At 34.5% G+C, this 27,675-nt stretch overlaps 1 long non-coding RNA gene across 5 annotated transcripts in view; it reads right to left on the bottom strand.

Annotated features, from left to right (window-relative positions):
- LOC137234625 (uncharacterized) overlaps nt 1-27,675 on the bottom strand; it is a 633,582-nt gene that overhangs the window by 287,868 nt on the left and 318,039 nt on the right. Inside the window, exon 4 of one of the 5 annotated variants that reach the window (XR_010947845.1) lies at nt 26,129-26,177. The exons of the other annotated variants lie outside the window; for them this stretch is intronic. This is a non-coding gene — a long non-coding RNA (uncharacterized lncRNA). Of the gene's footprint in view, nt 1-26,128; nt 26,178-27,675 lie in introns of those variants that run through there. 5 annotated transcript variants of the gene reach the window in all.

Below are 27,675 nucleotides of genomic sequence, written 5' to 3'. Positions count from 1 at the left end.
AGCGCTATTAGATAAAAACTAAAATATTTTCATCGCACTTGGCGGCTAGCGAGTTGCATTAAATTTGGACGAAATATTTGTAGTAACAGAATTAGATAATAAATAAAACATTTTAAGAAATAACAGTTTTAAGCGATAAATTAATCTTAAAACTAGGGCATGAAATTTCTACAATAAGCTTTTTATGTATTTATAAATAAGTTTTTTTCTATTAGGTACTTTTGGCAGGTTGAGCAAGTTTGATGGTAGTTCATTTAAAAAGGTGGGTACTAGAACGGATAGTGTATTTTTTGAGAAATTATTCAAAAACCTTAGTCTCTGAGTTTGTTTTGCACCTGAGCTCGCGTCCCGAGATTATGGTTAATCTTTGTTTGAAATTTTTGTTCGTCATAGAACTCATTGATTATCATTATTTTAAAAATAGACTTGATGTCAAGAATCCCTATTTCCCTATTCGGCGGTGTATTAACTGTGTATACATTCAGCTTTCTAGCTAATATTTTCAAGCAGTAGTTTTGGACCAATTGAACTTTTTTATGGCTGGAAGGAGTTCCCCATGCTGTAATGCCGTATCGAATGTCCGATTCCGATAATGCTCTGTAGGCTTGTAAAAGGACTGTGTAATTGCTGCAATAGCTAAGATGCTTTATAAAGTACACCGATTTACGTAATTTATTTCGCAGGTATGAAAGATGCTCGTTCGATTTAAAATGGTCATCGAGGATGTTTCCCAAGTATTCATACGTTCGCACTGTTTCAATGGTTATATCACAGGGACAAGTTGTTTGAGGTTTATGCAGACATTCGGTACTTGAAATTTTAGATTTATGTTTGACGTTTGTAAATGCGGGGGTCTAAAATGCATTAATTTTGTTTTCAAAGAATTAATTAGCAATCCATTGTCATGTGACCATTTGACAACGACAGTTTACGTTGCATAATATTTGCAGCTTCTTTTAGGTTTTTGTGCGACACTACGATAGTGGTGTCGTCAGCATATGCAAAAACTGCGCAATTTTTCAAATGTCTTATCAAGCTATTTGCATAAATCAGGTACAGAATCGGTCCCAGTTTTGAACCTTGGGGAACACCATACGAGACCGAGACTTCGTCGCTTAAGTCGTTGCAGACCTTGACCGCGTACACTCTATGTTCCAGATAGCTTCGGAAACACGCTAGGCAATTTCCTCGTATACCAGCATTTTCCAGGGCTTCTATTAGCTGTCAATGGGATAAGGTGTCGAATGCTTTGGAAAAATCTATAAACAGTGCAAGGCAATGTATGTTTTTTCCAAGATTCTCGTTTACTTTGTTCGCGAAAAGTCCTAGAAGCTGGTAAATATTTTTTTCTTTTTGGAAGCCATACTAATTATGGTCGATTATTTTATATTTTTCTATAAAATCAGTTAGTCTCGTTGCTACAACCTCTTCCAATATTTTTTCTATCACAGGTAGGATTGCAATGGGCGATAGTTTTTCGTATCTGATATAGGCCCTGACTTGTATATGGGTCTGATAACTGAGATCTTTAAGGCTTCAGGTACAGAGGACTGCTTTAAACTAAGGTTAACAAGTTTAGTTATCACTGGTGTTATCACAGATACATTTTGTTTTAGGTCTTTAGGTCGAATACCATCAATTCCAGGGCTTTTGTGATCGTCAAGTCTTAGTATAATGTTGTAAATTTCACCTTCGCTTATCTGGTCTATATAAATTGAATTTGGTGTCTTACAGTCAATTTCACTTATAGTTCTAATATCACAGTCTTAGTATAATGTTGTAAATTTCACCTTCGCTTATCTCGTCTATATAAATTGAATTTGGTGTCTTACAGTCAATTGCACTTATAGTTCTAATATCACAGGTATGTATTGCACATTTCACCCCATACCCCATCCTCAAATGTCTTTGCTAGAGAATCACAGATAAGTTTCAAGTTGATGTTTTTGAGGTATTTTGTTATGACGTTATCTAAATTATTAACATTTTTGCCAATTATTTCATTAATTATTTGATAAGTCTTCCTAATATTGTGTTTGTTTTCAAAAAACTTCTGTTGATAATAATAACAGTTTTAAGACTAATTGTGAAGTTGATGTTATTTATACTGATCTTAGTAAGGCATTTGATAAAGTTTCTCATTCTATACTTTTATTCAAACTTGATCGGTTAGGATTTCCTCCTTTGCTTCTATCTTGGGTTTCTTCTTATGTGAAGGAAAGAAAACAAACAGTTATATTTAATAATTATTGGTCTCGGTTCATAAACGTAACTTCTGGTGTTCCTCAAGGCAGCCATCTTGGTCCGGTTTTGTTCCGATAAAGGTACTTTGGCTTTCGTTAAACGTTGGTCAAAAGAATTTAATGACCCATACGTTACAAAAACTCTTTTTACATCATTGGTCAGACCTACTTTGGAATATGCTTCAATAATTTGGAATCCGCGTTTTCAGGTTCATTCTGACAATCTGGAATCGGTCCAGAAACAATTTTTGCTTTTCGCTTTAAAACACTTACCATGGGATCCTTCTAAAAATCCCCCCCCCCCCCCTATTGCAGCCGGTTAAAACTAATACAGCTGCCCACACTGCAGAGCCGCAGGGAGATGCTTGGTGTGTTATTTATTGTTAAATTAATAAGAGGGTCAATAAATAGTCTATTTTTGCATGGTGAAATTAAGTTTAACGTTCCTATTAGGCCATCTAGACATTTTCAATCACTTTTTGTAGCTACATGCAGGTCGAATTATGAAATGCACGAACCACTTCACTGTTTATGTCGTGATTTTAATAAACACTGTAAAAATTTAGACGTCTGCGACTCGTTTCTTGGTATTAAAAAATACCTTTTAACAATATTAAATTTGTAATTCGAAATGAAGCAAAGAACGCTAAACCGTGATATACTGTTCAACCCTCTGTTTCAAATTTGAAGTACCAGTTACCTGAAACTTGTTTGCAAAATTGCGTTGTGATCATTATTTTTATATGTATGCAATCAAATTTACTCTGTATAAATTCTATTCTGTATATATTTTATCTACTATTAATTTGCTTTATTGTCAATTTCATAAATTATTATTTACTAGCTCCTTCATGAGTACATTTTAACACATTTACATTTTATCTTTTGCTTACTTCTAAGTTTTTAATTGCAATTGTCAAGCGTTTAATTCAATACTGTTTAAATATTACTTTAAAATTGATTGCTGCTTATGTTGTTTATATCGTGTTTTACCATCTGAGATTTAAGTGTCGGTATATTTGGTCTGTATAATTGTTTAATTTTTAGACTGATAAATAAATAAATAAATAAAGATTTCTTGTCTTATGGATTTCTTTGGTTACGAAATTTATATATCTTTTATACTCAGTTGCTAAGAGATTATGACGAGGTTTATCTTTCCATCTTCGATACAACTTATCTCTCTTACCACACAGAATCTTTAAATCTTGCGTCATCCAGTTATTTTCTGCTCTTTTCTTTTTGTTATTAGCCTTGGAAGCTGAAATTTCATAGATGCTTTTAAATCGAGAAAGTATATTTTCATATAGATCATCTACATTAGTCAATAAAAGAGCATCATTCCAGTCTATGCTATTTATATGCTCTCTTATTTTTCTGCAGTTTAAAGCATTTGAGGGGGGTGCATCGCAATTCAATACACTATTTTTAGGTCTTTTTTCAGAGAGGCCAAGTACCAGCGCATAATGATCTGTGGTATTACACTCTACAGTAGCAGCGTCTACGTCGGCAGCTCTGATTTTAATAAATATATGATCTATGCTAGTACTTGTCCCCCTTTTTATGTCCACTCTTGTGCTGTCACTTATTACGCTTTCCATACCGAACGAGGAGAGCATATCTAAGTATAATGAGACATTTTCATTATTGTTAGCACAGAGTGTATTTATATTGATGTCTCCTATTAATATTTCGCATTATTCTTTGTGTGTATTTCGTAAAACACCTTCAAGCTCACTAACAAACATGCGTACATTAGTATGAGGCGCGAGTTAACACCTTTAGACCCTAAGTAGATAGATATATACATATGTACATATATACATACCAAACACACACATAATTATTGTTTACGAATTAAAATATCTGTAAGCAATAACAATAACAATAACCTTTTTCCCTTCAAGAGATAATGAAGAACAAACAAAGAAACATAATCTTGTTTGTCTCATAAGTAACAAAGCATTTTGATAACATTATACTTAACATGTAAACATCTTTCGAATAACAACTTTGTCAATAAACAAACAATATTTAGAATTAGTATAAATAGAAGTAAACACAAAAATGTAGGCAGTTCAGAAAATAAACGAAGATTGAAAGAAGCTTCTGCTTATATTTTTATTTCAACTTCCAACACGGACTCATAACTGGAGGCTCAACCGAACCTTAAGCCTTTTTTCTATTGAAAAAATCAATCCACGTGAAGAAAGACTTTCAAAACTCGTTTATTGAAAAAAGTGAATAAATAATAATAAAAAAAAATGTAGGCAGTTCTGAAAATAAACGAAGATTGAAAGAAGCTTCTGCCTATATTTTTATTTCAACTTCCAACACGGACTCATAACTGGGGGCTCAACCGAACCTTAAGCCTTTTTTCTATTGAAAAAATCAATCCACGGGAAGAAAGACTTCCAACACTCGTTTATTGAAAAAAGTGGATAAATAATAATAAAAAAAAAATCTCTGAAAAATTTAGACAAAAAAGTGAAGTGAAAATCTGGATACTTTACGGAGACTTCGGAGCGGAAAAAAGCAAAAATCCTACGACGAACACAGAAAAATAAATAAGTGTACAATGGAGCAACAATTGGCCCAACTAAATGCCCAGTTCACCGTACTGACGAACCAGATGCAGCAACAAAAAACGGAATTCATGGAGAAAATTGGTTTTGTACGAAGAGGTAAAACTAAATATTACTGACGCCAAGGATATTGACCTTGAGCTTTTCAAATCCCTACCAAAATTTGACGGGGATATGGAGCAATACCGATCATGGAGATCGCAAGTGTGGACATTCATGGAAGACCTTCCAAGACCACCCCAAATATTACAGTGCTCTGGGAATAATGCGCACAAAAATTACTGGACCCGCTGCTAACGTTCTGACGAACCACAACACCCAATTGAATTTTTATTCAATCATTAATACATAGATTGGATTATACATATGCAGACCAACGCCCACTATATGTGCTTCTGGATGAAATGAAGCGAATCACACAGGGTAGAAAAACCCTTGCAGAATTCCACAGCGATGTTTCTAAGGCACTTAATTTAGCCCTATCAAAAATTGAGATGTCCAATGATCACAAGGGAATGATAGCATACGCTAATCAGGAGGCAATAAGGACGTTTATTCTTGGGTTAAACTCCAAATATACAAACGGTACATTGTACAGCCATAACCCAGAAAATTTGAAATCGGCATATACGATAGCTTCTACCATTTTTCATGACAATGAGAATGCGGAATTCGAGACACGGCCCAGACTAGAAAGTAACAGCAGACGGCATCAACACAGCACAAACCGAAACACCTACTCACAACATAAAGATGAAAGATATTACAAGCCAAACGTAAGGATGCGGAATCACAACTACCAGGCAAGTAGTTTTAATCAACAACACCAACAACAACCACCACAGCGACAACAACAACCCACACCTACTCCAATGGACATAGACCAATCCAGACAATTCATGCAGACAACCAAGTACAATAATGCCGTAAGTCAAAATCCTTTTAAATCAAACCATGTATATAAAAGAGATTGGGCATCTAGCTACAATAACGCCACTTCTCCGCCATATAGGAAGTGCCAAAGAATTAACCAATTAAATAGAGAAGATCTAGAGTCAGTGGATGTACCTAATTATGAAGAACAATTTGAAACAGGCAGTACTTTTTTAGGCGAATAAACGGGTTGCCTTGCTTACAAACAAAATGTGGCCTAACCGGCACACCCGTTACCTTATTAATTGACACAGGCTCCACTAACAATTATATTAATATAAATTGTAATATAGGAAAATCTATTAAATTAAAACCATTTAAAACCAAAACCTTACATGGTTACTCAATTTTAAATTCTAAAAAAGTTATAACGATGTACGGGCATCATTTAACGTTCTATGAAATAAGGGAACTAAACGACTTTGACATGATACTCGGAGAACAAGGATTACGCCAAATGAAGGCAGAAGTTAGGTTATTTGACTATAGCTTGAAGTATCAGAAGAAGAAGATCCTGGCAGCAGAACCAAGGATTAATTATACAATAAATAACGAAAAATTTAAAGATCAGGTGGAAGAACTAATGAATAGAAATAATAATACAAATGGTAAATTGCCTTTTACAACCACAATACAAGCAGCTATCAAGACCGAATCGGAAGACCCTATATGGACAAAACAATATCCATATCCCATGTCCGACCACGACTTTGTCAAGAAAGAAATTGAGAACGGTATAATACAACCAAGCAAAATCCCATATAATTCACCTATATGGACTGTACCAAAAAAGGGCACCGATGACCAAGGCAAGCCCAAACGGAGACTGGTTGTTGACTTCCAAAAGATAAATTCTCATACGATTACTGACAGATATCCAATTCCAGATATTAACATGACAATACAAAACCTCGGAAAAGCCAAGATTTTTTCCACAATAGATTTAGAATCAGGGTTTCACCAGATTTTAATTAAAGAACCTGATCGAGAAAAGACAGCATTCTCTGTCAACGGCGCAAAGTATGAATTTATCAGAATGCCATTCGGGTTAAAGAATGCACCCTCCATATTTCAACGATGCGTTGACGACATCCTTAGAGAGTATATCGGAAAGTTCGCGTATGTTTATATTGATGACGTACTAATTTATTCATCTACACCAGAAGAACATATGGAACACATCCGGATTATAATTAACGCACTTCATAATGCTAACATGAAAATTTCTGACGAAGTCAAATTTTTTCCAGGATTCAGTTGAATACCTTGGACACATTATAAAACATAATAGAATTACGGTAGACCCAAAAAAAATCGAAACTATAAAGAAATACCCAAAACCAAAAAATTTGAAAGAATTGAGATCTTTCCTAGGACTTGCTAGTTACTACAGGAAGTTTATAAAGGATTTTGCTAAAATCACGAAACCTTTAACGATTAATTTGAGAGGAGAATTAGGAATGGTATCAAAAAATCAAAGTGCTAAAATACCAATACAATTAGATACAGCAGCCGAAGAAGCCTTGGAAAAAATAAAAAACGCTCTACAAGAGCAAGTTGAACTTTTCCAGCCTGATTTCTCTAAACCATTTAGTCTAACAACCGATGCTAGTAATTTCGCTATCGGGGCAGTTCTGTCACAAAATCGTCACCCGATCGCATTCATTTCACGCACTCTAAGTGAAACAGAACAAAACTATAGTACCAATGAAAAAGAACTACTAGCAATCGTTTGGTCCTTGCAAAAACTTAGAAATTATTTGTATGGTGTGGCAAACTTGACAATTTACACGGACCACCAATCGCTAATATTTTCAATTTCCGAAAAAAATCCGAATGCGAAATTAAAGCGTTGAAAAAAAATAATTGAAGAATACGGTGCCAAACTTGTATATAAACCTGGTCACCAGAATGTCGTTGCAGATGCGCTTTCGCGACAACAAATAAATACTTCAACGAATTGTTCCGACCATTGGCAACAAAGTTCTCCTGTAGAAATTATGAAGAAAGTTAAACAACCACTTAACGCTTTCAGAAATCAAATAATTGTGTTACAAGATAATGAAAGGAATGAAGTCCTCAGTCAAACAATATTTCCTGGTCGGTTTAGACATACAATGTTTTATAGAGAAACCCCGGACTTACTATCTAAACTTAAAGATGTACTTAACTCAAAAGTTACTAATGCGATAAGGATAGATGAGGAAATACTGTTTCACCTAAAACAAGAAATTGTCTCCGCCTTCCCTAATTATAACCTAGTGCTAGGCCAAAATAAGTTAAACGACGTAACTTCTCCAAACGAACAAAGAGAAATCATCACAAAAACACATAAACATGCGCATAGGAACTACAAAAATAACACGCAAGAAATATTGTTGACTCAATACTGGCCCAATATTAAAGAAATGTGCCGTAAACTAGCCGCAGACTGTGAAATATATCTACAGCATAAATACAAAAGACAGCCAAATAAACAACCTATTGGAAAAAGTCCAATTCCAACACAAGTAGGAGAGTATATACAGATGGATATTTTCCATATCAACAACAAACAATACCTTAGTTCTACAGATAGATATTCCAAATACTGCTTCTTACGAAAATTGGACACAAAGACAAACTGCCACGAATACATAGAAGAAGTACTCACACAAGTCTACCCAAATGCCAAGTACCTCATGACTGATAACGAAAGTATATTCAAGAACAACATAACGAAATTCTTGTACAGCCGGCTACAAATAACACACTCAGTTACGCCTGTACATCATTCAACATCAAACGCTCAAGTTGAACGGATACATAGCACTCTAATTGAACTTTGCCAAAGTTTAGCTGCAGAAAATAATACTGCTCCCGGTGACGAAGAGGTTTTTTACAACCGAGACAAATATCCTAATATCAAGGACATACTTGTGGATAAACAAGAGAAACTCCTCAGGCACCATAATAAAAAAAAGGAAAACAGATCGGCGTAATAAACTTGCAACAAAGTACAATAAACACAAAGTAAAAGAAGATCGTGGGGACACAATCTTAACAGCGAGGGGAAAAATCATTCACAAGGACAGTATAAGGAAAACTAGCACACCATGCAACGAATAGGCTTCCTAATTTTAATAATAGCTACCTACGGATTTTGCGATAAGATCACAGACTTGTCTGGTAAGAAATATGTTCTTACAGAGTTAGATAGTGTATATACCTACGAGAGTTGATCCTACCTTTACCATATATCGAACTTATCTATAATATTAGAACCGTATGAAAAAATTGTGCTAACTAGTTATGACTCAACTCAAAACGAAGAAAAGTCACAGTTAAAACCATCCGAGTATCGTGCCAAACGTGCCATAAATTTTTTAGGATCAGTATTAAAATTTGTAACAGGAATACCAGATCACGATGATCTTGTAGAAATTAAAACAGGACTTAACCAGCTTATTGAAAATAATAATCAGCAAAGGAAAATAAATTCCAGGTTTGAAAAAATTTTAGCAACACTAAATCCAGAATTAATTTTTGATCAGTCAGTACTTACAGAAATATATAACGAATTATTAACTATTACAAATACCATTAGCTTTGCGAAAACAGGAAATTTCTTCTCTGGTACACTTAATTTTAGAGATATACAGCAAGTAATAAAAAACGAAATATATGATATTCCCATAATAAATGTACTAGAATATTCCGACATACACGTATGTACCTTTAATGATGCTATTATTACAATTTACAAATATCCTGTAATAACCGAAAAATGTAAAATGTATAATCTTACTCCATTAGCCTTTAAATATGGAAAATATCAGCTTTATAATAGAATTACTTTATGTAATAATAAATTCACCAACTTATCAAAATGTAAAAATTATGTAGGGACTTATATTTGTAAAAAAGAACCAAATGATAATTGTGCCATTCCTTTATTATTAAAACAAAAAGCACATTGTAATATAATTCAAGAAAATAATATTCCCTTACAAGTAATAGACGACGGTAACATTATTATCGACTATGAACACACATGGAACGGACTTAAGATAAATGGTCCACATTTAATCCAATTTAATTTTAATACAACAATTGATAATAAAACTTATGTTAACCACAAACGAGAAATAAAAAATGCAATACATGCTCACCAGAATGAAATGGTCAATGTAATAAGAATTCTAAACTCCGAAACAGATTATAAGTTTACTAACATACAAAAAATGTATAAATTATTAATGCCAATTGAGGAACATCCTTGGAAATTTACTTTATATATGACCATAGCAATACTTATATTAATTTTAATTACGTACTCAATTATAAAATTTTATGCTTATCGGCAATTGCAACTAAATATTAACCGCCAAAGAAACTTCGAATTAGCTTATCTAACCGAATTACAACGAATACAAAACCTAAGCTGTTGAAATGAGGACATTTCATTTTCAACACAGGGGAGAGTTAACACCTTTAGACCCTATGTATATATACATATATACATACCAAACACACACATAATTATTGTTTACGAATAAAAATATCTGTAAGCAATAACAATAACAAAAACCTTTTTCCCTTCAAGAGATAATGAAGAACAAACAAAGAAACATAATCTTGTTTGTCTCATAAGTAACAAAGCATTTTGATAACATTATACTTAACATGTAAACATCTTTCGAATAACAACCTTGTCAATAAACAAACAATATTTAGAATTAGTATAAATAGAAGTAAACACAAAAATGTAGGCAGTTCTGAAAATAAACGAAGATTGAAAGAAGCTTCTGCTTATATTTTTATTTCAACTTCCAACACGGACTCATAAATCGCGCGGTAAATAACATGCAGAGTGCATTTTAACCGATTTACGTTATTTTCGGCTATTTTAATTTGAATAATCTCAAAAAAGATTGTTTCAAAAATATACGTTTATAAATAAAGTTCTCTCTGATGAATAAAGCTATTCCACCCCCTCTTCTTTCCTCCCGGTTATAGTACTCAGTGTTAAATCCATTTATGTGAAATAAGTCTTGCTCATACGCTTATATGTTGGTTTCAACTAAAACGATTACATCTACGCTATCTATTAGTTCATTGATCTCTGCTAAGAACGGACAGAAATTTTTCCTTAATGATCTGATATTTAAGTATATGAAACTAATATAATGGTTATTAAAGCTTATTGCATAAACTTCATTAAAATTAGTGTGTCTATGGTATCTGATGCTATTCATAGCTAAGAGTTTTGAAAATAATCAAAAAAAAGTTAGATAAAATAAAAGTAAAATACGATATAAAAAACATAAAAATTTATATAAATAATTAAATTTTTTATAAATAATATAGTAAATCAATAAATAAATATGGGTTATTTGATGTTGTCTATATCTAATTCATTGTTTATATAAATAAATTTATTATTTTCTTCCTTTTTTGCCATGATTTTACCCTCCTTTTCCCGTACGAATTTCCAGCCCGCCGCCCTTGCCTTATTTTTGGCTGCCCATATCAGCTTTCTTTTTGTCGCTGTGAGCAGATTGCTGTCTTATCCCCACTCTGTCCCCCTTGTTGAGAATCGATATCTTTAAGTTTTATCTTTTTACCTCTTAGTTTCATCATCAATTCTCTTTTCTTACGCAACGAAGAGAACTTAATGAGTATATTATTGTTTTTTGATCTCATTCGATATACGTCATCAATTTCGTATGCGTTGATGTTTGTGTTAGCAATTTTGGCAATGCGTTCGATGATTGTTGATAGATTTTCGCTGTCTCTCCTTTCCACATTGCTTATGATGACATTTCTCCCAAGAGATCGTTGTTCTAATTCTTCAATTTTGCTTTCCATTTCTGCTAGTCGAAATTCATTGTTATTTCTCTTTTCTGCTAATTCGGTGACTCGATTCGTTAGTGTTGTTATTGAGATATTTAGTTGTGTTTTTGTTTCAAATATCTCTTTTTATACTCAGTTGAGCATAGCTCACAGAGTATATTAACTTTGATTGGATAACGGTTGGTTGTACATGTATAAAAGAATCGAGATAGATATAGACTTCTATATTTCAAAATCATCAGTATCGAAAAAAAATTTGATTGAGCCATGTCCCTCCGTCCGTCCGTCTGTCCGTTAACACGATAACTTGCGTAAATTTTGAGGTATCTTGATGAAATTTGGTATGTAGGTTACTAGGCACTCATCTCAGATCGCTATTTTAAATGAACGATATCGGACTATAAACACGCCCACTTTTCCGATATCGAAAATTTCGAAAAACCGAAAAAGTGCGATAATTCATTACCAAAGACGGATAAAGCGATGAAACTTGGTAGGTCAGTTGAACCTATGATGCAGAATGGAGTATTAGTAAAATTTTGGACAATGGGCGTGGCACCGCCCACTTTTAAAAGAAGGTAATATAAAAGTTTTTCAAGCTGTAGTTTGGCAGTCGTTGAAGATATCATGATGAAATTTGGCGGAAACGTTACTCCTATTACTGTATTTTAACAAAAAATTTAATATCTTTACAGTATATAAGTAAATTATGTCAACATTCAACTCCAGTAATGATATGGTGCCACAAAATAAAAAAATAAAAGAAAATTTCAAAATGGGTGTGGCTCCGCCCTTTTTCATTTAATTTGTCTAGGATATTTTTAATGCCATAAGTCGAACAAAAATTTACCAATCCTTGTGAAATTTGGTAGGGGCTTAGATTCTAGGACGGTAACTGTTTTCTGTGAAAAAGGGCGAAATCGGTTGAAGCCACGCCCAGTTTTTATACACAGTCGACCGTCTGTCCTTCCGCTCTGCCGTTAACACGACAACTTGAGCAAAAATCGATATTTCTTTACTAAACTCAGTCCACGCACTTATCTGAACTCACTTTGTATTGGTATAAAAAATAATCGAAATCCGACTATGACCACGCCCATTTTTTCGATATCGAAAATTACGAAAAATGAAAAAAATGCCATAATTCTATACCAAATACGAAAAAAGGGATGAAACATGGTAATTGGATTGGATTAATGACGCAAAATATAAATTTAGAAAAAACTTTGTAAAATGGGTGTGACACCTAACATATTAAGTAGAAGAAAATGAAAAAGTTCTGCAGGGCGAAATCAAAAGCCCTTGGAATCTTGGCAGGAATACTGTTCGTGGTATTACATATATAAATAAATTAGCGGTATCCGACAGATGATTTTCTGGGTCACCCTGGTCCATATTTTGGTCGATATCTCGAAAACGCCTTCACATATACAACTAAGGCCTACTCCCTTTTAAAACCCGCATTAATACTTTTAATTTGATACCCATATCGTACAAACATATTGTAGAATCACCCCTGGTCCACCTCTATGGCGATATCTCGAAAAGGCGTCCACCTATAGAACTAAGGCCCACTCCCTTTTAAATAATCATTAACACCTTTCATTTGATACCCGTATCGTACAAACGCATTCTAGAGTCACCCCTGGTCCACCTTTATGGCGATATCTCGAAAAGGCGTCCACCTATAGAACTAAGGCCCACTCCCTTTTAAATAATCATTAACACCTTTCATTTGATACCCATATCGTACAAACGCATTCTAGAGTCACCCCTGGTCCACCTTTAAGCCATATCAAGAAAAGGCGTCCACCTGTACAACTAAGGCCCAATCCTAGAACTAAGGATCACTCCCTTTTAAAATACTCTTTTAGGTTTTTGTGCGACACTACGATAGTGGTGTCGTCAGCATATGCAAAAACTTCGCAATTTTTCAAATGTCTTATCAAGCTATTTGCATAAATCAGGTACAGAATCGGTCCCAGTTTTGAACCTTGGAGAACACCATACGAAACCGAGACTTCGTCGCTTAATTCGTTGCAGACCTTGACCGCGTACACTCTATGTTCCAGATAGCTTCGGAAACACGCTAGGCAATTTCCTCGTATACCAGCATTTTCCAGGGCTTCTATTAGCTTTCATTGGGATAAGGTGTCGAATGCTTTGGAAAAATCTATAAACAGTGCAAGGCAATGTATGTTTTTTCCAAGATTCTCGTTTACTTTGTTCGCGAAAAGTTCTAGAAGCTGGTTAATATTTTTTTCTTTTTGGAAGCCATACTAATTATGGTCGATTATTTTATATTTTTCTATAAAATCAGTTAGTCTCGTTGCTACAACCTCTTCCAATATTTTTTCTATCACAGGCAGGATTGCAATGGGGCGATAGTTTTTCGTATCTGATTTAGGCCCTGACTTGTATATGGGTCTGATAACTGAGATCTTTAAGGCTTCAGGTACAGAGGACTGCTTTAAACTAAGGTTAGCAAGTTTAGTTATCACTGGTGTTATCACAGATACATTTTGTTTTAGGTCTTTAGGTCTAATACCATCAATTACAGGGCTTTTGTGATCGTCAAGTCTTAGTATAATGTTGTAAATTTCACCTTCGCTTATCTCGTCTATATAAATTGAATTTGGTGTCTTACAGTCAATTTCACTTATAGTTCTAATATCACAGTCTTAGTATAATGTTGTAAATTTCACCTTCGCTTATCTCGTCTATATAAATTGAATTTGGTGTCTTACAGTCAATTGCACTTATAGTTCTATATTCGCAGGTATGTATTGCACATTTCACCCCATACCCCATCCTCAAATGTCTTTGCTAGAGAATCACAGATAAGTTTCAAGTTGATGTTTTTGAGGTATTTTGTTATGACGTTATCTAAATTATTAACATTTTTGCCAATTATTTCATTAATTATTTGCTAAGTTTTCCTAATATTGTGTTTGTTTTCAAAAAACTTCTGTTGATAATAATAACAGTTTTAAGACTAATTGTGAAGTTGATGTTATTTATACTGATTTTAGTAAGGCATTTGATAAAGTTTCTCCTTCTATACTTTTATTCAAACTTGATCGGTTAGGATTTCCTCCTTTGCTTCTATCTTGGGTTTCTTCTTATGTGAAGGAAAGAAAACAAACAGTTATATTTAATAATTGTTGGTCTCGGTTCATAAACGTAACTTCTGGTGTTCCTCAAGGCAGCCATCTTGGTCCGGTTTTGTTCCTGTTGTTCATTAATGACCTTCCTAGTGTTTTGAAGAGCTGTAAGCCGTTGATGTACGCTGATGATGTCAAACTTGTAATGCCTATCCGCTCACCCGTGGATAGGGCATGTCTTCAGGCTGATCTGAATAGTCTTGGTGACTGGTGTAATGTAAACGCCATGTCACTAAACCTACCTAAATGTAAGTTCATGTGGTTTACAAGGAAGTCTTTCCAATCCCATGATTATGTTATTGGCGACTATGTAATCAAGCAAGTCACTAATTTTATTGATTTAGGCGTTACAATGGACCCAAACTCGATTTTAAACTTCATATTGAATCTTGCGTGAATAGCGCTAAAGGTACTTTGGCTTTCGTTAAACGTTGGTCTAAAGAATTTAATGACCCATACGTTACAAAAACTCTTTTTACATCATTGGTCAGACCTACTTTGGAATATGCTTCAATAATTTGAAATCCGCGTTATCAGGTTCATTCTGACAAGCTGGAATCGGTCCAGAAACAATTTTTGCTTTTTGCTTTAAAACACTTACCATGGGATCCTTCTAAAAATCTCCCCCCCCCCCCCCCCCCCCCCCCCCCTATTGCATCCGGTTAAAACTAATACAGCTGCCCACATTGCAGAGCCGCAGGGAGATGCTTGGTGTGTTATTTATTGTTAAATTAATAAGAGGGTCAATACATAGTCTATTTTTGCATGGTGAAATTAAGTTTAACGTTCCGATTAGGCCATCTAGACATTTTCAATCACTTTTTGTAGCTACATGTAGGTCGAATTATGAAATGCACGAACCACTTCACTGTTTATGTCGTGATTTGAATAAATACTGTAAAAATTTAGACGTCTGCGACTCGTTTCTTGGTATTAAAAAATACGTTTTAACTACATTAAATTTGTAATTCGAAATGAAGCAAAGAACGCTAAACCGTGATATACTGTTCAACCCTCCGTTTCAAATTTGAAGTACCAGTTACCTGAAACTTGTTTGCAAAATTGCGTTGTGATCATTATTTTTATATGTATGCAATCAAATTTACTCTGCATAAATTCTATTCTGTATATATTTTATCTACTATTAATTTGCTTTATTGTCAATTTCATAAATTATTATTTACTAGCTCCTTCATGAGTACATTTTAACACATTTACATTTTATCTTTTGCTTACTTCTAAGTTTTTAATTGAAATTGTCAAGCGTTTAATTCAATACTGTTTAAATATTACTTTTAAAATTGATGACTGCTTATAAACAACATCGTGTTTTACATCTGAGATTTAAGTGTCGGTATATTTGGTCTGTATAATTGCTTAATTTGTAGACTGATAAATAAATAAATAAATAAAGATTTCTTGTCTTATTGATTTCTTTGGTTACGAAATTTATATATCTTTTATACTCAGTTGCTAAGAGATTATGACGAGGTTTATCTTTCCATCTTCAATACAACTTATCTCTCTTACCACACAGAATCTTTAAATCTTGCGTCATCCAGTTATTTGCTGCTCTTTTCTTTTTGTTATTAGCCTTGGAAGCTGAAATTTCATAGATGCTTTTAAAACGAGAAAGTATATTTTCATATAGATCATCTACATTAGTCAATAAAAGAGCATCATTCCAGTCTATGCTATTTATATGCTCTCTTATTTTTCTGCAGTTTAAAGAATTTGAGGGGGGTGCATCGCAATTCAATACACTATTTTTAGGTCTTTTTTCAGAGAGGGCAAGTACCAGCGCATAATCATCTGTGGTATTACACTCTACAGTAGCAGCGTCTACGTCGGCAGCTCTGCTTTTAATAAATATATGATCTATGCTAGTACTTGTCCCCCTTTTTATGTCTACTCTTGTACTGTCACTTATTACGCTTTCCATACCGAACGAGGAGAGCATATCTAAGTATAATGAGACATTTTCATTATTGTTAGCACAGAGTGTATTTATGTTGATGTCTCCTATTAATATTTCGCATTATTCTTTGTGTGTATTTCGTAAAACACCTTCAAGCTCACTAACAAACATGCCTATATTAGTATGAGGCGCGCGGTAAATAGCATGCAGAGTGCATTTTAACCGATTTACGTTATTTTCGGCTATTTTAATTTGAATAATCTCAAAAGAGATTGTTTCAAAAATATTACGTTTATAAATAAAGTTCTCTCTGATGTATAAAGCTATTCCACCCCTTCTTCTTTCCTCCCGGTTATAGTACTCAGTGTTAAATCCAATTATGTGAAATAAGTCTTGCTCATACGCTTATATGTTGGATTCAACTAAAACGATTACATCTACGCTATCTATTAGTTCATTGATCTCTGCTAAGAACGGACAGAAATTTTTCCTTAATGATCTGATATTTAAGTATATGCAACTAATATAATGGTTATTAATGCTTATTGCATCAACTTCATTAAAATTAGAGTGTCTATGGTATCTGATGCTATTCATAGCTAAGAGTTTTGAAAATAATCAAAAAAAGTTAGATAAAATAAAAGTAAAATAGTAAAATACGATATAAAAAACATAAAAATTTATATGATTAATTAAATTTTTTTATAAATAATAAAGTAAATCAATAAATAAATATGGGTTATTTGATGTTGTCTATATCTAATTCATTGTTTATATAAATAAATTTATTATTTTCTTCCTTTTTTGCCATGATTTTACCCTCTTTTTCCCGTACGAATTTCCAGCCCGCCGCCCTTGCCTTATTTTTGGCTGCGCATCCATATCAGCTTTCTTTTTGTCGCTGTGAGCTGATTGCTAACAAATACTCTCTTATCCCCACTCTGTCCCCCTTGTTGGGAATCGATATCTTTAATTTTTATCTTTTTACCTCTTAGTTTCATCATCAATTCTCTTTTCTTACGCAACGAAGAGAACTGAATAAGTATATTATTGTTATTGAGATATTTAGTTGTGTTTTTTGTTTCAAATATCTCTTTTTATACTCAGTTGAGCATAGCTCACAGAGTATATTAACTTTGATTGGATAACGGTTGGTTGTACATCTATAACAGAATCGAGATAGATATGGACTTCTATATATCAAAATCATCAGTATCGAAAAAAAATTTGATTGAGCCATGTCCCTCCGTCCGTCCATCTGTCCGTTAACACGATAACTTGAGTAAATTTTGAGGTATCTTGATGAAATTTGGTATGTAGGTTACTAGGCACTCATCTCAGATCGCTATTTAAAATGAACGATATCGGACTACAACCACGCCCACTTTTTCGATATCGAAAATTTCGAAAAACCGAAAAAGTGCGATAATTCATTACCAAAGACGGATAAAGCGATGAAACTTGGTAGGTCAGTTGAACTTATAAAGCAGAATGGAATATTAGTAAAATTTTGGACAATGGGCGTGGCACCGCCCACTTTTAAAAGAAGGTAATATAAAAGTTTTGCAAGCTGTAGTTTGACAGTCGTTGAAGATATCATGATGAAATTTGGCGGAAACGTTACTCCTATTACTGTATGTATGCCTAGAAAAAATTACAAAATCGGAGAACGACCACGCCCACTTAAAAACAAATTTTTTTAATTCAAATTTTAACAAATAATTTAATATCTTTACAGTATATAAGTAAATTATGTCAACATTCAACTCCAGTAATGATATGGTGCCACAAAATACAAAAATAAAAGAAAATTTCAAAATGGGCGTGGCTCCGCCCTTTTTCATTTAATTTGTCTAGGATACTTTTAATGCCATAAGTCGAACAAAAATTTACCAATCCTTGTAAAATTTGGTAGGGGCTTAGATTCTAGGAAGGTAACTGTTTTCTGTGAAAAAGGGCGAAATCGGTTGAAGCCACGCCCAGTTTTTTTACACAGTCGACCGTCTGTCCTTCCGCTCTGCCGTTAACACGATAACTTGAGCAAAAATTGATATTTCTTTACTAAACTCAGTCCACGCACTTATCTGAACTCACTTTGTATTGGTATAAAAAATAATCGAAATCCGACTATGACCACGCCCATTTTTTCGATATCGAAAATTACGAAAAATGAAAAAATGCCATAATTCTATACCAAATACGAAAAAAGGGATGAAACATGGTGTTGTTGTTGTTGTTGTTGTAGCGATTAGTTACTCCCCGAAGGCTTTGGGGAGTGTTATCGATGTGATGGTCCTTTGTCGGATACAGATCCGATACGCTCCGGTAACACAGCACCATTAAGGTGCTGGCCCGACCATCTCGGGAACGATTTATATGGCCACATTAAACCTTCAGGCCATCCCTCCCTCCCCACCCCCAAGTTCCATGAGGAGCTTGGGGTCGCCAGAGCCTCGTCTGTTAGTGAAGCGGGATTCGCCGCTCGAAGGTGAGGTTGACAATTGGGTTGGAGAAGCTATATATTGCGCTACACAACCCCTTGAATCCCGATGAAACATGGTAATTGGATTGGATATGGTTGGATTAATGACGCAAAATATAAATTTAGAAAAAACTTTGTAAAATGGGTGTGACACCTAACATATTAAGTAGAAGAAAATGAAAAAGTTCTGCAGGGCGAAATCAAAAGCCCTTGGAATCTTGGCAGGAATACTGTTCGTGGTATTACATATATAAATAAACTAGCGGTATCCGACAGATGATGTTCTGGGTCACCCTGGTCCATATTTTGGTCGATATCTCGAAAACGCCTTCACATATACAACTAAGGCCTACTCCCTGTTAAAACCCGCATTAATACCTTTAATTTGATACCCATATCGTACAAACATATTGTAGAATCACCCCTGGTCCACCTCTATGGCGATATCTCGAAAAGGCGTCCACCTATAGAACTAAGGCCCACTCCCTTTTAAATAATCATTAACACCTTTCATTTGATACCCGTATCGTACAAACGCATTCTAGAGTCACCCCTGGTCCACCTTTATGGCGATATCCCGAAATAAAGTCCACCTATAGAACTAAGGATCACTCCCTTTTAAAATACTCTTTAATACCTTCCATTTGCAACCCATGTCATACAAACACATTCCAGGGTTACCCTAGGTTCATTTTCCTACATGGTGATTTTCCCTTATTTTGTCTCCAAAGCTCTCAGCTGAGTATGTAATGTTCGGTTACACCCGAACTTAGCTTTCCTTACTTGTTTTAATATGGATTAAGAAAAGTACTTTGTTTTGAAATAAAAAAAAATATTGAAGTGAAAGTAGACGTATTTTTAATGTCCTTTGTCACACTGTGCACATTTTTATATGAATAAAGGAAATAAAAAAAAGACTAAAAATTGCTTATACATTTTTTGATTAAAAACAATTTTTTTTTTCGATTTTCCAAATACTACATGCTAGGATGCACGGGGGAGGGGGGGGGGGGGGGGGGGGGCTATCACCTAAACTCTCTCATTGGACATTTACCGCAATTGGCAAACAAATACTTTACTATGGGGTTCTTGTTTGGTGGACAGCCACACAAAAAAATACCAAAAAACTTGAGAGGGTATGCAGAGTTTTTATGATTAGCATAACGGAAGCCTTAAAAACTATCCCGACAACAGCATTGCATGCCATTTGCCAAGACGACGGAGATATTCTATAACATATGTCCTGGCACCTGATTGGGGTTCTTCCGTTTGGTCGTCAAACAAATTCTGGTAACACATTCAGTCTACGTGAGGTCTTTATTGACCAGCCAGTTCGACCTAACCTAACCTCCCAAATACTACATTAGTTTATTACTTTTTTCTGGATCAACACAGTAAACAGCAGATCCAACCCCTTAGATTAATTTGGAACCATCCGTATACACGTGTGTAATATGTTCTGCCATTTCTGCACCCTGGTACCAACCCTCCGGCTCAATATTGGCCCTAAAGTCGTTTTCGAAGCTTAGGCACGGGACCATATATTCCATTTGACCGATATTAGATGGCGCTATAATGCTGTGCCTATAAGGCCTGTACTAAAGCTACCCCGATGCCTTAAGCCTTGTTGCAGTTGCTAACGCGATGTTTTTGGTCGTTAGGTCTGCAGGCGGGATGTGTGTCGGCTTAACATGGAGCCTATCAAATTTGTTAAAGCTGGATGAACTTCAACCGAATTGAGACTGTTCATGATTGCTCTTTTCGAGACATTGTTGAAAGCTACAGTAATATCCAGAAAAACACCTAGGGCATATTCCTGGTGTTCCAGCACCTTCTCTATATTCATAACCAACCTATGCAATACAGTATCAACTTACTTACTTTAGGTATAAGCATGGTGTGCTGAAGAGAATAATTCCTCGTTTATTTTTGATTTTATATACACATCAATTAATCTCTTCAGGGTTTTGAGTAGAAAAGATGTCGAACTAATACGCCTGTAGTCTTTCGGGTGCAGATGACTGGCTTTTCCCGCTTTCGGTATGAAGACTACTCGAGCCGTTCTCCAAGATTGTGGGACTTCGTTTAGCTTTATGCAACCTCAAAGATTATTCTTAGCCATTCTATAATCGTTCCACCGGCCAACTACAGCATAGCAGTGAATATCCCATCTTGACCCTTCGATTTGAACATAGCAGACGTTTTTATTCCCATTCAATTTTGGTATTTATCACCAATGCTGGTACCTATCGCACCGACTGTAGAGGTGGTTACATAACTCTCATCATCTCCTGATGGAAAGTGTGTGTTAAGTAGTGCCTCAAGGGACTCTTCACTCTTTTGTGACCATTCCCGTCGTCCTTTTTATCAGTCCCTGGGCTGCATCTCCCTTAGATAGGACTTTCCTCAGCCTAACCGTTTCGCTGGAGCATTCCATGTCGGCACATAAATTCTTCCATGAAACCCCCTTTGACCTGTTGATTTCACGTTTGTAAATCCTCAGCAGACCTCTGTATTCGTCCCAGCTTAAAAATCTTGTTTACCTGCCCTCTAAGAAGACTCAGCTCCTTACTCGAATTTGCTCAGAGGACGAGCTCTGTTATACGTAGTTGTCAGCGCCTTTGATAAAAAGTTGTTGCACTACGGTGGCAACCACTTTAGGCTGCCCCAGTCTTCCTGGTACACATTCCTGAAATTTGTACCAGTCCGTTTCCCCAGGGTTTCTAAAGGTTTTCCCTTCTCTACCCTCTTTAGGGGGTTATGAAGCTGACATATGCATGATGATGGCATGTCAGCTCTCCATTCATACCCCGATATATCCTGCTCAGAGCTCAATGTGATATGAAGCACATTGCTTGGCGTAGGACTCACATATATAGGCACGATACCCCTGTTGGCCACCCGTAGATTATTCTGTAGTATGTAACAAAAAAGTATTGTATTTTATTGTATTGTATTTATTTGATTATATTAAGTCATGCATTAGGTTTAACAATTAACCCGCGAAGCTTTTGAGCTTGTCTGCGGGTAAAACATTCCTACAACATGATTTACATAACATTTAACATAATTATTAGCTTATAAATTTTGTCTTTAACAAAGTGTAAGATTATAACTAATTATTTAATAAAAATTATATTCTAGTAGCCTAAAACAGTAAAATTTGATATTAACAAAGTTTATTTTTAGCGCTATTAGATAAAAACTAAAATATTTTCATCGCACTTGGCGGCTAGCGAGTTGCATTAAATTTGGACGAAATATTTGTAGTAACAGAATTAGATAATAAATAAAACATTTTAAGAAATAACAGTTTTAAGCGATAAATTAATCTTAAAACTAGGGCATGAAATTTCTACAATAAGCTTTTTATGTATTTATAAATAAGTTTTTTTCTATTAGGTGCTTTTGGCAGGTTGAGCAAGTTTGATGGTAGTTCATTTAAAAAGGTGGGTACTAGAACGGATAGTGTATTTTTTGAGTAATTATTCAAAAACCTTAGTCTCTGAGTTTGTTTTGCACCTGAGCTCGCGTCCCGAGATTATGGTTAATCTTTGTTTGAAATTTTTGTTCGTCATATAACTCATTGATTATCATTATTTTAAAAATAGGATTGATGTCAAGAATCCCTATTTCCCTATTCGGCGGTGTATTAACTGTGTATACATTCAGCTTTCTAGCTAATATTTTCAAGCAGTAGTTTTGGATCAATTGAACTTTTTTATGGCTGGAAGGAGTTCCCCATGCTGTAATGCCGTATCGAATGTCCGATTCCGATAATGCTCTGTAGGCTTGTAAAAGGACTGCGTAATTGCTGCAATAGCTAAGATGCTTTATAAAGTACGCCGATTTACGTAATTTATTTCGCAGGTATGAAAGATGCTCGTTCCATTTAAAATGGTCATCGAGGATGTTTCCCAAGTATTCATACGTTCGCACTGTTTCAATGGTTATATCACAAGTTGTTTGAGGTTTATGCAGACATTCGGTACTGTGAAATTTTAGATTTATGTTTGACGTTTGTAAATGCGGGGGTCTAAAATGCATTAATTTTGTTTTCAAAGAATTAATTAGCAATCCATTGTCATGTGACCATTTGACAACGACAGTTTACGTTGCATAATATTTGCAGTTTCTTTTAGGTTTTTGTGCGACACTACGATAGTGGTGTCGTCAGCATATGCAAAAACTTCGCAATTTTTCAAATGTCTTATCAAGTTATTTGCATAAATCAGGTACAGAATCGGTCCCAGTTTTGAACCTTGGGGAACACCATACGAAACCGAGACTTCGTCGCTTAATTCGTTGCAGACCTTGACCGCGTACACTCTATGTTCCAGATAGCTTCGGAAACACGCTAGGCAATTTCCTCGTATACCAGCATTTTCCAGGGCTTGTATAAGCTTTCAATGGGATAAGGTGTCGAATGCTTTGGAAAAATCTATAAACAGTGCAAGGCAATGTATGTTTTTTCCAAGATTCTCGTTTACTTTGTTCGCGAAAAGTCCTAGAAGCTGGTTAATATTTTTTTCTTTTTGGAAGCCATACTAATTATGGTCGATTATTTTATATTTTTCTATAAAATCAGTTAGTCTCGTTGCTACAACCTCTTCCAATATTTTTTCTATCACAGGCAGGATTGCAATGGGGCGATAGTTTTTCGTATCTGATTTAGGCCCTGACTTGTATATGGGTCTGAAACTGAGATCTTTAAGGCTTCAGGTATAGAGGACTGCTTTAAACTAAGGTTAACAAGTTTAGTTATCACTGGTGTTATCACAGATACATTTTGTTTTAGGTCTTTAGGTCTAATACCATCAATTCCAGGGCTTTTGTGATCGTCAAGTCTTAGTATAATGTTGTAAGTTTCACCTTCGCTTATCTCGTCTATATAAATTGAATTTGGTGTCTTACAGTCAATTGCACTTATAGTTCTAATATCACAGTCTTAGTATAATGTTGTAAATTTCACCTTCGCTTATCTCGTCTATATAAATTGAATTTGGTGTCTTACAGTCAATTGCACTTATAGTTCTAATATCACAGGTATGTATTGCACATTTCACCCCATACCCCATCCTCAAATGTCTTTGCTAGAGAATCACAGATAATTTTCAAGTTGATGTTTTTGAGGTATTTTGTTATGACGTTATCTAAATTATTAACATTTTTGCCAATTATTTCATTAATTATTTGCTAAGTTTTCCTAATATTGTGTTTGTTTTCAAAAAACTTCTGTTGATAATAATAACAGTTTTAAGACTAATTGTGAAGTTGATGTTATTTATACTGATTTTAGTAAGGCATTTGATAAAGTTTCTCATTCTATACTTTTATTCAAACATGATCGGTTAGGATTTCCTCCTTTGCTTCTATCTTGGGTTTCTTCTTATGTGAAGGAAAGAAAACAAACAGTTATATTTAATAATTGTTGGTCTCGGTTCATAAACGTAACTTCTGGTGTTCCTCAAGGCAGCCATCTTGGTCCGGTTTTGTTCCTGTTGTTCATTAATGACCTTCCTAGTGTTTTGAAGAGCTGCAAGCCGTTGATGTACGCTGATGATGTCAAACTTGTAATGCCTATCCGCTCACCCGTGGATAGGGCATGTCTTCAGGCTGATCTGAATAGTCTTGGTGACTGGTGTAATGTAAACGCCATGTCACTAAACCTACCTAAATGTAAGTTCATGTTTTTTACAAGGAAGTCCTTCCAATCCCATGATTATGTTATTGGCGACTATGTAATCAAGCAAGTCACTAATTTTATTGATTTAGGCGTTACAATGGACCCAACCTCGATTTTAAACTTCATATTGAATCTTGCGTGAATAGCGCTAAAGGTACTTTGGCTTTCGTTAAACGTTGGTCTAAAGAATTTAATGACCCATACGTTACAAAAACTCTTTTTACATCATTGGTCAGACCTACTTTGGAATATGCTTCAATAATTTGGAATCCGCGTTATCAGGTTCATTCTGACAAGCTGGAATCGGTCCAGAAACAATTTTTGCTTTTCGCCTTAAAACACTTACCATGGGATCCTTCTAAACCCCACCCCCCTATTGCAACCGGTTAAAACTAATACAGCTGCCCACATTGCAGAGCCGCAGGGAGATGCTTGGTGTGTTATACATTGTTAAATTACTAAGAGGGTCAATAAATAGTCTATTTTTGCTTGGTGAAATTAAGTTTAACGTTCCTATTAGGCCATCTAGACATTTTCAATCACTTTTTGTAGCTACATGCAGGTCGAATTATGAAAGCACGAACCACTTCACTGTCTATGTCGTGATTTTAATAAACACTGTAAAAATTTAGACGTCTGCGACTCGTTTCTTGGTATTAAAAAATACCTTTTAACTACATTAAATTTGTAATTCGAAATGAAGCAAAGAACGCTAAACCGTGATATACTGTTCAACCCTCTGTTTCAAATCTGAAGTACCAGTTACCTGAAACTTGTTTGCAAAATTGCGTTGTGATCATTATTTTTATATGTATGCAATCAAATTTACTCTTTATAAATTCTATTCTGTATATATTTTATCTACTATTAATTTGCTTTATTGTCAATTTCATAAATTATTATTTACTAGCTCCTTCATGAGTACATTTTTAACACATTTACATTTTATCTTTTGCTTACTTCTAATTGAAATTGTCAAGCGTTTAGTTCAATACTGTTTAAATATTACTTTAAAATTGATGAATGCTTATGTTGCTTATATCGTGTTTTACATCTGAGATTTAAGTGTCGGTATATTTGGTCTGTATAATTGTTTAATTTGTAGACTGATAAATAAATAAATAAATAAATAAATAAATAAAGATTTCTTGTCTTATGGATTTCTTTGGTTACTAAATTTATATATCTTTTATACTCAGTTGCTAAGAGATTATCACGAGGTTTATCTTTCCATCTTCGATACAACTTATCTCTCTTACCACACAGAATCTTTAAATCTTGCGTCATCCAGTTATTTGCTGCTCTTTTCTTTTTGTTATTAGCCTTGGAAGCTGAAATTTCATAGATGCTTTTAAATCGAGAAAGTATATTTTCATATAGATCATCTACATTAGTCAATAAAAGAGCATCATTCCAGTCTATGCTATTTATATGCTCTCTTATTTTTCTGCAGTGTAAAGCATTTGAGGGGGGTGCATCGCAATTCAATACACTATTTTTAGGTCTTTTTTCAGAGAGGCCAAGTACCAGCGCATAATGATCTGTGGTATTACACTCTACAGTAGCAGCGTCTACGTCGGCAGCTCTGCTTTTAATAAATATATGATCTATGCTAGTACTTGTCCCCCTTTTTATGTCCACTCTTGTACTGTCACTTATTACGCTTTCCATACCGAACGAGGAGAGCATATCTAAGTATAATGAGACATTTTCATTATTGTTAGCACAGAGTGTATTTATGTTGATGTCTCCTATTAATATTTCGCATTATTCTTTGTGTGTATTTCGTAAAACGCCTTCAAGCTCACTAACAAACATGCGTACATTAGTATGAGGGGCGCGGTAAATAGCATGCAGAGTGCATTTTAACCGAATTACGTTATTTTCGGCTATTTTAATTTGAATAATCTCAAAAGAGATTGTTTCAAAAATATTACGTTTATAAATAAAGTTCTCTCTGATGTATAAAGCTATTCCACCCCCTCTTCTTTCCTCCCGGTTATAGTACTCAGTGTTAAATCCATTTATGTGAAATAAGTCTTGCTCATACGCTTATATGTTGGTTTCAACTAAAACGATTACATCTACGCTATCTATTAGTTCATTGATCTCTGCTAAGAACGGACAGAAATTTTTCCTTAATGATCTGATATGTAAGTATATGCAACTAATATAATGGTTATTAAAGCTTATTGCATCAACTTCATTAAAATTAGAGTGTCTATGGTATCTGATGCTATTCATAACTAAGAGTTTTGAAAATAATCAAAAAAAGTTAGATAAAATAAAAGAAAATAGTAAAATACGATATAAAAAACATAAACATTTATATAATTAATTAAATTTTTTATAAATAATAAAGTAAATCAATAAATAAATATGGGTTATTTGATGTTGTCTATATCTAATTCATTGTTTATATAAATAAATTTATTATTTTCTTCCTTTTTTGCCATGATTTTACCCTCCTTTCCATATCAGCTTTCTTTTTGTTGCTGTGAGCTGATTGCTAACAAATAATCTCTTATCTCCACTCTGTCCCCCTTGTTGAGAATCGATATCTTTAAGTTTTATCTCTTTACCTCTTAGTTTCATCATCAATTCTCTTTTCTTACGCAACGAAGAGAACTTAATGAGTATATTATTGTTTTTTGATCTCATTCGATATACGTCATCAATTTCGTATGCGTTGATGTTTGTGTTAGCAATTTTAGCAATGCGTTTGATGATTGTTGATAGATTTTCGCTGTCTCTCCTTTCCACATTGCTTATGATGACATTTCTCCCAAGAGATCGTTGTTCTAATTCTTCAATTTTGCTTTCCATTTC

The sequence above is a fragment of the Eurosta solidaginis genome, chromosome X (assembly GCF_040869045.1).
Source record: "Eurosta solidaginis isolate ZX-2024a chromosome X, ASM4086904v1, whole genome shotgun sequence".
Classification (NCBI taxonomy): Eukaryota; Metazoa; Arthropoda; class Insecta; order Diptera; family Tephritidae; genus Eurosta; species Eurosta solidaginis.
This window is presented reverse-complemented; position numbering and strand designations above follow the sequence as displayed.